The following is an 11,078-nucleotide window of genomic DNA, read 5'->3' as shown; positions in this document are numbered from 1 at the left end:
AAATTAAAAAAAAAAATTTGGGCTGAATGGTTCATGCTTGAAGAACTTTTAAAAAAAAATCTCTTTAAGGTAATATATTGGTTGCATGAAGGATTGTTACTTGAATTCCTAAATTCTGAATTTTATTTCCTTCATTTGTGCCTAAAAACATTGTTAGCCTTTTTCTTGGTTAACCTTTTCCTTGTCTCTCTAGCCTTACCTTACACATATTGGTGAATTGTTCTTTGTTGTGGCCATAATCTCTTGAATTGCCTAAGAACTCAAGGGGAATTAGAGTGGTAAAAGGCAAGAGTGTTTCATTAGAGAAAAGCCATAATTGTGTGATACACTTGAGTGGGTGAGGTATTCAAACAACAACTATAATTGTCTTGTTACGTTTGATTTGTTTGTTTGAGATGTCAGGTACTAATCCTAATGATGGAGTGGGGCTTTCGCAATTCCAAATGCAAGCTTTGATGCAACATTTGGAGAGGTTAATGAAACAACGAGATGATGCGCTCCATGAGAGGTTGGATCAAATGGAGAATAGAGATCATAATGAAGAAGAAAGGAGGAGAAGAGGGAATGATGGTGTTCCTAGACAAAACCGAATTGATGGTATTAAACTCAACATTCCTCCATTTAAAGGAAAGAATGATCCGGAGGCCTACTTGGAGTGGGAGATGAAAATAGAGCATGTTTTCTCATGCAACAACTATGAGGAGGACCAGAAGGTGAAGCTTGCCGCCACGGAGTTTTCCGACTATGCTCTTGTGTGGTGGAAAAAGCTACAAAAGGAGAGAGCAAGAAATGAAGAGCCAATGGTTGATACATGGACGGAGATGAAAAAGATCATGAGGAAGCGGTATGTGCCAGCTAGTTACTCAAGGGACTTGAAATTCAAGCTCCAAAAACTAACCCAAGGCAACAAGGGGGTTGAGGAGTATTTCAAGGAAATGGATGTGCTCATGATTCAAGCAAATATTGAAGAAGATGAGGAGGTAACTATGGCTCGATTTCTTAATGGTTTGACTAATGATATCCGTGATATTGTTGAGCTGCAGGAGTTTGTTGAAATGGATTATTTGCTTCACAAAGCAATCCAAGTGGAGCAACAATTAAAAAGGAAGGGAGTGGCTAAGAGGAGTTTTACCAACTTTGGTTCTTCTATTTGGAAAGACAAAGGTAAGAAAGATGGGCTGTTACTTCTAGTAGTTCCACACCTATCCCATCAAAAACTCGCTCAAAGTCCCAAGAGGAACCCTCTAAAAGGAGTAGAGATGTGAAGTGTTTCAAGTGCCAAGGCCTAGGACACTATGCTTATGAGTGCCCTAACAAAAGGTCCATGGTTTTGAGAGATGGAGAATATATAAGTGAATCTGATGTTGAAGAGGAAGAGGAGAGTGAGTACGTAGAGGAAGAGGAGACTCCGGAGGGAGATTTGTTGATGATTAGGCGGTTACTTAGTGGTCAATTGAAGCATGAGGAGGAGAGCCAAAGAGAAAACATCTTTCACACTAGATGTTTAATCAATGGCAAGGTGTGCATGGTGATCATTGATGGAGGTAGTTGCACCAATGTGGCTAGTGCTAGATTAGTGTCAAAGCTAAATTTAGCTACTAAACCACATCCTAGGCCATACAAACTTCAATGGCTTAGTAAGGATGGGGAGGTGCAACTGAGGCAGCAAGTTGAAGTGGACTTTTCCATTGGGAAATACAATGATAAGGTACTTTGTGATGTTGTTCCTATGGAGGCCAGTCACTTACTTTTGGGGAGACCATGGCAATTTGATAAAAGAGCCAATCATGACGGTTACACCAACAAGATCTCTTTCATGCACCAAGACAAAAAGATTGTGCTCAAGCCATTGAGTCCACAAGAAGTGTGTGAGGATCAAAAGAAAATGAGAGAAAAACTTCTTCAAGAGAAAAGAGAAAAAGAAAAAGTGAGCAAAACACTTGAGAGTGAGAAAAAGAGGGAAACACTTGAGAGGAAAAAGAGTGAACAAAAGAAGAGTGAAACACTTGAAGTGAGGGAGAGCTATTTAGCTGCAAAAAGTGAGGTCAAGAGGTTGTTTCGTGCTAAACAGTCACTATATATCTTGTGTTGCAAAAATCAGATTTTGACCACTAACACTTTTGATGATTTTGAAGTGCCTTCTAGTGTTAAAACTCTTTTGCGGATTTTCAAGACATGTTTCCACCAAATGTGCCAAATGGAATACCACCTTTGAGGGGAATTGAGCATCAAATTGATCTCATTCCGGGAGCTTCTTTGCCCAATAGGCCAGCCTATAGAAGTAATCCACAAGAAACCAAAGAGATTCAAAGACAAGTGGATGAACTCATTAGCAAAGGTTGGGTAAGAGATAGTATGAGTCCTTGTGCTGTCCCAGTGATTTTGGTCCTAAAAAGGATGGGACATGGCGCATGTGTTCCGATTGTAGAGCCCTTAATAACATCACCATTAAATATAGGCATCCTATACCTAGGCTTGATGATTTGCTTGATGAATTGCATGGTGCATGTTACTTCTCTAAAATCGATTTAAAAAGTGGATACAATCAAATTAGGATTAGAGAAAGGGATGAATGGAAAACTGCTTTTAAAACAAAATATGGTTTGTATGAATGGTTGGTTATGCCTTTTGGCCTAACTAACGCTCCTAGCACTTTCATGAGACTAATGAGCCATATCTTGAGAGAGTTCATAGGAAAGTTCGTTGTGGTGTACTTTGATGATATTCTTATCTATAGCACTTCAATTGATTTGCATATTGATCATTTAAAATTTGTCTTGACTGTGCTTAGAGAAGAACAATTGTATGCCAATCTTGAAAAATGCATCTTTTGTACTAACCATGTTGTGTTTCTTGGTTTTGTTGTGAGTTCAAAAGGAGTGCAAGTTGATGAGGAGAAGGTTAGGGCCATTCAAGAATGGCCTACACCTAAGTCCGTGACCGAGGTGAGGAGTTTTCATGGCTTAGCAAGTTTTTATAGACGATTTGTGAAGGATTTTAGCACATTGGCAGCACCTCTCAATGAAGTGCTCAAGAAAATGTTGGTTTCAAATGGGGAGAGAAACAAGAAGAAGCTTTCAATGTTCTTAAGCAAAAGCTTACTAATGCCCCCATACTTGCGTTGCCAAACTTTCAAAAATCTTTTGAAATTGAGTGTGATGCTTCAAATGTTGGGATTGGGGCTGTGTTGATGCAAGAAGGCCATCCAATTGCTTATTTTAGTGAAAAGTTAAGTGGTCATACCCTTAACTATTCAACTTATGATAAGGAGTTGTATGCCTTAGTACGGGCTTTGAAAACATGGCAACACTACCTTTATCCCAAGGAATTTGTCATTCATAGTGACCATGAGTCCCTCAAATATATCAAGGGGCAAGGCAAGCTTAACAAAAGGCATGCGAAGTGGGTGGAATTCCTAGAGCAATTTCCTTATGTTATCAAACATAAAAAGGGAAAAGGTAATATTGTAGCCGATGCTCTTTCTCGGCGTCATGCATTACTTTCTATGCTTGAAACAAAATTGATTGGTCTTGAATGTTTGAAAAGCATGTATGAAAATGATGAAACTTTTGGAGAAATTTTTAAAATTGTGAAAATTTTTCAGAAAATGGTTTCTTTAGACATGAAGGCTTTCTTTCAAAGAAAACAAATTGTGTGTGCCTAAATGTTCTACTAGAAATTTGCTTGTTTGTGAAGCACATGAAGGAGGTTTAATGGGGCATTTTGGGGTCCAAAAGACTCTAGAAACATTACAAGAACATTTTTATTGGCCTCATATGAAAAAGGATGTGCATAAATTTTGTGAACATTGCATTGTATGTAAAAAGGCAAAGTCTAAGGTAAAGCCTCATGGATTGTATACTCCATTGCCAATTCCGGAGTATCCTTGGATTGATTTATCCATGGATTTTGTTTTGGGGCTGCCAAAACAAGCAATGGTAGAGATTCCATTTTTGTGGTTGTTGATAGGTTTTCTAAAATGGCTCATTTTATTCCATGTAAAAAAGTTGATGATGCTTCTCATGTGGCTGATTTGTTTTTCAAGGAGATTGTGAGACTCCATGGTTTGCCAAGGAGCATTGTTAGTGATAGGGACTCTAAGTTCTTAAGCCATTTTTGGAGGACTTTGTGGAGCAAGTTGGGCACTAAATTGTTATTTTCAACCACTTGTCACCCAGAAACCGATGGGCAAACGAAAGTTGTTAATAGGACTTTGGGAACTTTGCTTAGGACAGTTTTGAGGAAGAACTTAAAAACTTGGGAAGCTTGTTTACCCCATGTTGAATTTGCTTACAATAGAGTTGTTCATAGCACCACTAATTGTTCTCCTTTTGAAGTTGTTTATGGTTTTAATCCACTAACTCCTCTTGATCTTTTGCCTATGCCTAATGTTTCTATTTTTAAGCATAAAGAAGGTCAAGCAAAGGCGGACTATGTGAAGAAGCTTCATGAGAGAGTCAAAGATCAAATTGAGAGGAAAAATAAAAGTTATGCTAAACAAGCCAACAAATGGAGAAAGAATGTTGTCTTCGAACCCAGAGATTGGGTTTGGGTGCACATGAGAAAAGAAAGGTTTCCGGAACAAAGGAAATCAAAGCTTCAACCAAGGGGAGATGGACCATTTCAAGTGCTTGAAAGAATCAATGACAATGCTTACAAAGTTGAGCTGCCCGGTGAGTATAATGTTAGTTCCACCTTCAATGTCTCTGATTTATCTCTTTTTGATGCAGATGGAGAATCCGATTTGAGGACAAATCCTTCTCAAGAGGGAGAGAATGATGAGGACATGACCAAGAGCAAGGGAAAGGATCCACTTGAAGGACTTGGAGGACCTATGACAAGGGCTAGAGCAAGGAAAGCCAAGGAAGCTCTTCAACAAGTGTTGTCCATACTATTTGAATACAAGCCCAAGTTTCAAGGAGAAAAGTCCAAGGTTGTCAGTTGTATCATGGCCCAAATGGAGGAGGACTAAATGACACCACTTTGTTTCAATTTTAGAGTGTTTAGTTTGTCTAAATAATGGCCCAATCCTTGTAAAGTTGGCTGACCAAAAATATGTTTTGGGTTAATCAACTAAAAGGGCTTTAGTTAGGTTTAGTTCAAGTTGTAATAAGGGCCCAATTGGCAACCTAGGCATCAACCTTTTGGGAGACCAAATGGTGGCTGACTTGTTTGCTGTTGGGGGTGACTTTTGGTTGCCACAATTTCAGTTACACTCAACCATTAAGTTTTTTTTAATTCCCTAGGTTAATGGCATTAAGTTATTTTAATTCTAGGTTAGTGGGTCATTACTAAAATCTGTTGTAAAGCTTCTATATAAGCTAAACCATTTTATCAATAAACACAAGTTGAGTTTTATTCAGAAAATTAGAGTTTATCTCTTTTATCTTAGTGAGAGTGATTCTCCTAAATTCTTGAGTGATTCAAGAACACCCTGGTTGTATCAAAGGACTTTCACAACCTTTGTGTGTTGCCCTCGCTGGAAAGAGTGATTCTTTCCTTCCTTTCATCTTCACCCTTGTTCTTTCAAACCACAATTCCTGAAAATCCACCTCTTCCCAGAATTATCTCGTGGCCATAACTCCCGTTTTACGCAATCAAATTAAGTGATTCTTGAGCCTAAATTGAATTTCAAAACGAGACCTTTCACCTCGTTTTGGAATCATCTCATTTGGAGCCCTGTAGCTTCAGTTATTGTCATTTCTATATTTCTGTCCAGCCACCACTTAACCTACATTTTACCATCCCATTCATCCATTTTATGCCAAGAACCACCTTATTAAGACCCACAAAATTAACCACCTTATTTTTCATCCTTTCCTTAATCAATTTCCGTAATTTCCATCAAGGTTTAATCCTAGACGATCCTAAGTCAGCCCTTGTGCCATGAGGGTTCATATCAGTAATATATCAAGACGCTTGTAATTGAAAACAGAAGCTCTAAGTAAATTCAAACGACAATAACTTTTTACTCGGATGTCCGAATGAATCCTGAAATATATCGAGAGACTCGCAATTGAAAATGGAAGCTATGAGAAAATTCTAATGATAATAACTTGTTACCCGGATGTCCGATTGAGTCCCGTAATATATCGAGACACTCGTAATTGAAAACGGAAGCTTGTAGCAAATTCAAACGACAATAGCTTTTAACTCGGATGTCCGGTTAAGTCCTGTAATATATCGGGACCTTTGAAATTGAAAACGGAAGCTCTGATAAATTCAAACGACAATAACTTTTTACTCGGATGTCCGATTATATCCCGTAGTATATCAAGACGCTCGTAATTGAAAACGGATGCTCGTAGCAAATTCAAACGACAATAACTTTTAACACGGACGTATGATGGAGCCCTGTAATATATCGAGACACTCGAAATAAAAAATGGAAGATCTGAGAAAATTCAAACGATAATAAATTTTTACTCGAATGCCCAATTGTGTCCTGCAGTATATCGAGACGCTTGAAATTAAAAAACAGACGCTTTGAGTAAAATCAAACGACAATAAATTTTTACTCGGATGTCCGAATGAATCCCGTAATGTATCAAGACGCTTGTAATTGAAAACGGAAGCTCTGAGCAAATTCAATTACAATAACTTTTTACTCGGATGTCCGAATAAATCCCCTAATATATCGAGACACTCGTAATTGAAAACGGAAGCTCTGAGCATATTCTAACGACAATAACGTTTTACTCGGATGTCCGATTTAGTCTCGTAATATATTTAGACGCTCGTAATTGATAACTGAAGCTCTGAAAAAATTCTAACGATAATAACTATTTACTCGGATGTCCGATTGTGTCCCGTAGTATATCGAGACACTTGAAGTTCAGAATAGAAGCTCTAAGCAATTTCAAACGACAATAACTTTTTACTCGGATGTCCGATTGAGTCCTGCAATATATTAAGAATCTCGAATTTGAAAACAGAATCTTTGAGAAAATTCAAACGACAATAACTTTTTACTCGGATGTCTGATTGTGTCCCGTAGTATATCGAGATGCTTGAAATTCTGATCAGAAGCTCTGAGCAAAATCAAACGACAATAACTTTGAACTCGGATGTCCGATTAAGTCCTGTAATATATTGAGATTCACGAAATTGAAAACAGAAGCTCTGAGCAAATTCAAACAACAATAACTTTTTACTCGTATGTCTAATTTTGTCCTGTAATATATCGAGGTGCTCGAAATTCAGAATAGAAGCTCTGAGCAAAATCAAACGACAATAACTTTTCACTCGGATGTACGACAGAATCCCATAATATATTGAGATGTTCATAATTGATAACGGAAGCTCTGAGAAAATTCTAACGACAATAACTTTTTACTCGGATGTTCGATTGAGTCCCGTAATATATCGAGACGCTTGTAATAGAAAACGAAAGCTCGTTGCAAATTCAAACGACAATAACTTTTAACTTGGATGTCCGATTAATTCCCGTGATATATTGAGACACTCGAAATTGAAAACTGAAGCTCTGAGAAAATTGAAACGACGATAAATTTTTACTCGGATGTGTGATTGTGTCCCGTAGTATATCGAGACGCTTGAAATTTAGAACAGAAGCTCTGAGCAAAATCAAACGACATTAACTTTTTACACGGACGTCCTAAGGAATCCCGTAATATATCAAGACGCTTGTAATTGAAAATGGAAGCTCTGAGTAAATTCAAACGACAATAACTTTTTACTCGGATGTCCGAATGAATCCTGAAATATATCGAGACACTCGCGATTGAAAATGGAAGCTCTGAGAAAATTCTAATGATAATAACTTGTTACCCGGATGTCCGATTGAGTCCCGTAATATATCGAGACACTCATAATTGAAAACGGAAGCTCGAAGAATATTCAAACGACAATAACTTTTAACTCGGATGTCCGGTTAAGTCTTGTAATACATCGGGATGCTTGAAATTGAAAACGGAAGCTCTGATAAATTCAAACGATAATAACCTTTTACTCGGATGTCCGATTATGTCCCGTAGTATTTCAAGACGCTCGTAATTGAAAACGGATGATTGTAGCCAATTCAAACGACAATATCTTTTAACACGGACGTCCATTGGAGTCCTATAATATAGCAGACACTCGAAATTAAAAATGGAAGCTCGGAGAAAATTCAAACGACAATAAATTTTTACTCGGATGTCCAATTGTGCTCTGCAGTATATCGAGACGCTTGAAATTAAAAAACAGACACTATGAGCAAAATCAAATGACAATAACTTTATACTCGGATGTCCGAATGAATCCGCTAATATATCGAGACACTCATAATTGAAAACGGAAGCTCTGAATATATTCTAACGACAATAACCTTTTACTCGGATGTCCGATTGAGTCTCGTAATATATTGAGACGCTCGTAGTTGATAACGGAAGCTCTGAGAAAATTCTAACGACAATAACTTTTTACTCGGATGTCCGATGGAGTCCTGTAATATATCGAGACACTCAAAATTGAAAACAGAAGCTGTGAAAAAATTCGAACGACAGTAAATTTTTACTCGAATGTCCGATTGTGTCCCGTAGTATATCGAGACCCTTGAAATTCAGAACAGAAGCTTTGAGCAAAATCAAACAACAATAACTTTTAACTCGGATGTCCTATTGAGTCCCGTAATATATTGAGATTCACAAAATTGAAAATAGAAGCTCTGAGCAAATTCAATCAACAATAACTATTTACTCGTATGTCTAATTGTGTCCCGTGATATATCGAGACGGTCGAAATTCAGAATAGAAGCTCTGAGCAAAATCAAACGATAATAACTTTTCAGTCGTATGTACGAATGAATCCCGTAATATATCGAGATGCTCATAATTGATAACGAAAGCTCTGTAAAATTTCTAACGACAATAACTTTTTACTCGGATGTTAGATTGAGTCTTGTAATATATCGAGACGCTCAAAATTGAAAACAAAAGCGCTCAGCAAATTCAAACGACAATAACCTTTTACTCCGATGTCCGATTGTGTCCCGTAATATATCGAGTCGCTCGACATTCAAAATAGAAGATCTGAGAAAAATCAAACGACAATAACTTTTTACTCGAATGTCCGAATGAATCCCGTAATATATCGAGATCCTCGAAATTGATAACGAAAGCTCTGAGAAAAATCAAACGACAATAACTTTTTACTCGGATGTTCGAATGAATCCCGTAATATATTGTGATCGTCGTAATTGATAACGAAAGCTCTGAGAAATTTCTAACGATAATAACTTTTTACTCGGATGTCCGATTGAGTCTTGTAACATATTGAGACGCTCGAAATTGAAAACAAAAGCTCTCAGCCAATTCAAACGACAATAACTTTTTACTCGGATGTTAGATTGTGTCCTGTAATATATCGAGACGCTCGAAATTCTGAATAGAAACTCCGATCAAATTCAAACGACAATAAATTTTTACTCGGATGTCCGTATGAATCCTGTAATATATCGAGACGCTCATAATTGATAACGGAAGCTCTGACAAAATTCTAACGATAATAACTATTTACTAGGATGTCCGATTGTGTCCTGTAGTATATTGAGACGCTTGAAATTCAGAATAGAAGCTCTAAGCAAATTCAAACGACAATAACTTTTAACTCGAATGTCCGATTGAGTCCAGTAATATATCGAGACGCTAGAAATTGAAAATAGAAGTTCTGAGCAAATTCAAACGACTATAATTTTTTGATCGAATGTCCGATTGTGTCCCGTAGTATATCGAGATGCTTGAAATTCAGAATAGAAGCTCTGACATAAATCAAACGACAATTACTTTTAACTCGAATGTCCGATTGAGTCCTGTAATATATCAAGATGCTCGAAATTCAGAATAGAAGCTCTAAGCAAAATCAAACGACAAGAACTTTTACCTCGGATGTCCGAATGAATCCCGTAATATATCGAGATGCTCGTAATTGATAACTGAAACTCTGAGAAATTTCTAACGACAATAACTTTTTACTCGGATGTTCGATTGAGTCCCGTAATATATCGAGACGCTTGTAATTGATAACGAAAGCTTTTAGCAAATTCAAGCGATAATAACTTTTAATTCGGATGTCCGATTGAGTCCTGTAATATATCGAGACGCTCGAAACTAAAAATAGAAGCTCTTAGTAAATTCAAACGACAATAACTTTTTACTCGGATGTTCGATTGTGTCCTGTGGTATATCGAGACGCTCATAACTGAGAACAGATGCTCATAGCAAATTCAAACGACAATAACTTTTAACTCAGATGTCCGATTGATTCCCGTAATATATCGAGACACTAGAAATTTAAAACAGAAGCTCGTAGGAAAATTAAATGACAATAACTTTTTATTCGGATGTCCGATTGTGTCCTGTAGTATATCGAGACGCTCGTAATTGAAAATGGATGCTCGTATCAAATTCAAACGACAATAACTTCTAACTTGGATGTCAGATGGAGTCCTATAATATTTTGAGACACTCGAAATTGAAAACTGAAGCTCTGAGAAAATTTAAACGACAATAACTTTTTTACTCTGATGTCCGATTGTGTCCCGTAGTATATCGAGACGCTTGAAATTCATATCAGAAGCTCTCAACAAAGTCAAACGACAATAACTTTTAACTCGGATGTCCGATTGAGTCCCGTAATATATCGAGACTCACGATATTGAAAACAGAAGCTCTGAGAAAATTCAAACGACAATAAATTTTTACTCGGATGTCTGATTGAGTCTCGTAATATATCGAGACGCTCGAAATTAAAAACAAAAGCTCTCAGCAAATTCAAACAACAATAACCTTTTCCTCGGATGTTCGATTGTGTCCCGTAATATATCGAGTCGCTCGAAATTCAAAATAGAATCTCTGAGCAAAATCAAACGACAATAACTTTTTACTCGGATGTCTGAATGAATCCCGTAATATATCGTGATCGTCGTAATTGATAACGAAAGCTCTGAGAAATTTCTAACGATAATAACTTTTTACTCGGATGTCCGATTGAGTCTCGTAACATATTGAGACGCTCGAAATTGAAAACAAAAGCTCTCAGCCAATTCAAACGACAATAACTTTTAACTCGGATGTCCG

The sequence above is a fragment of the Glycine max genome, chromosome 10 (genome assembly GCF_000004515.6).
Source record: "Glycine max cultivar Williams 82 chromosome 10, Glycine_max_v4.0, whole genome shotgun sequence".
NCBI lineage: Eukaryota > Viridiplantae > Streptophyta > Magnoliopsida > Fabales > Fabaceae > Glycine > Glycine max.
The sequence above is the reverse complement of the archived record's forward strand: the minus strand, read 5'-3'. Positions refer to the sequence as shown.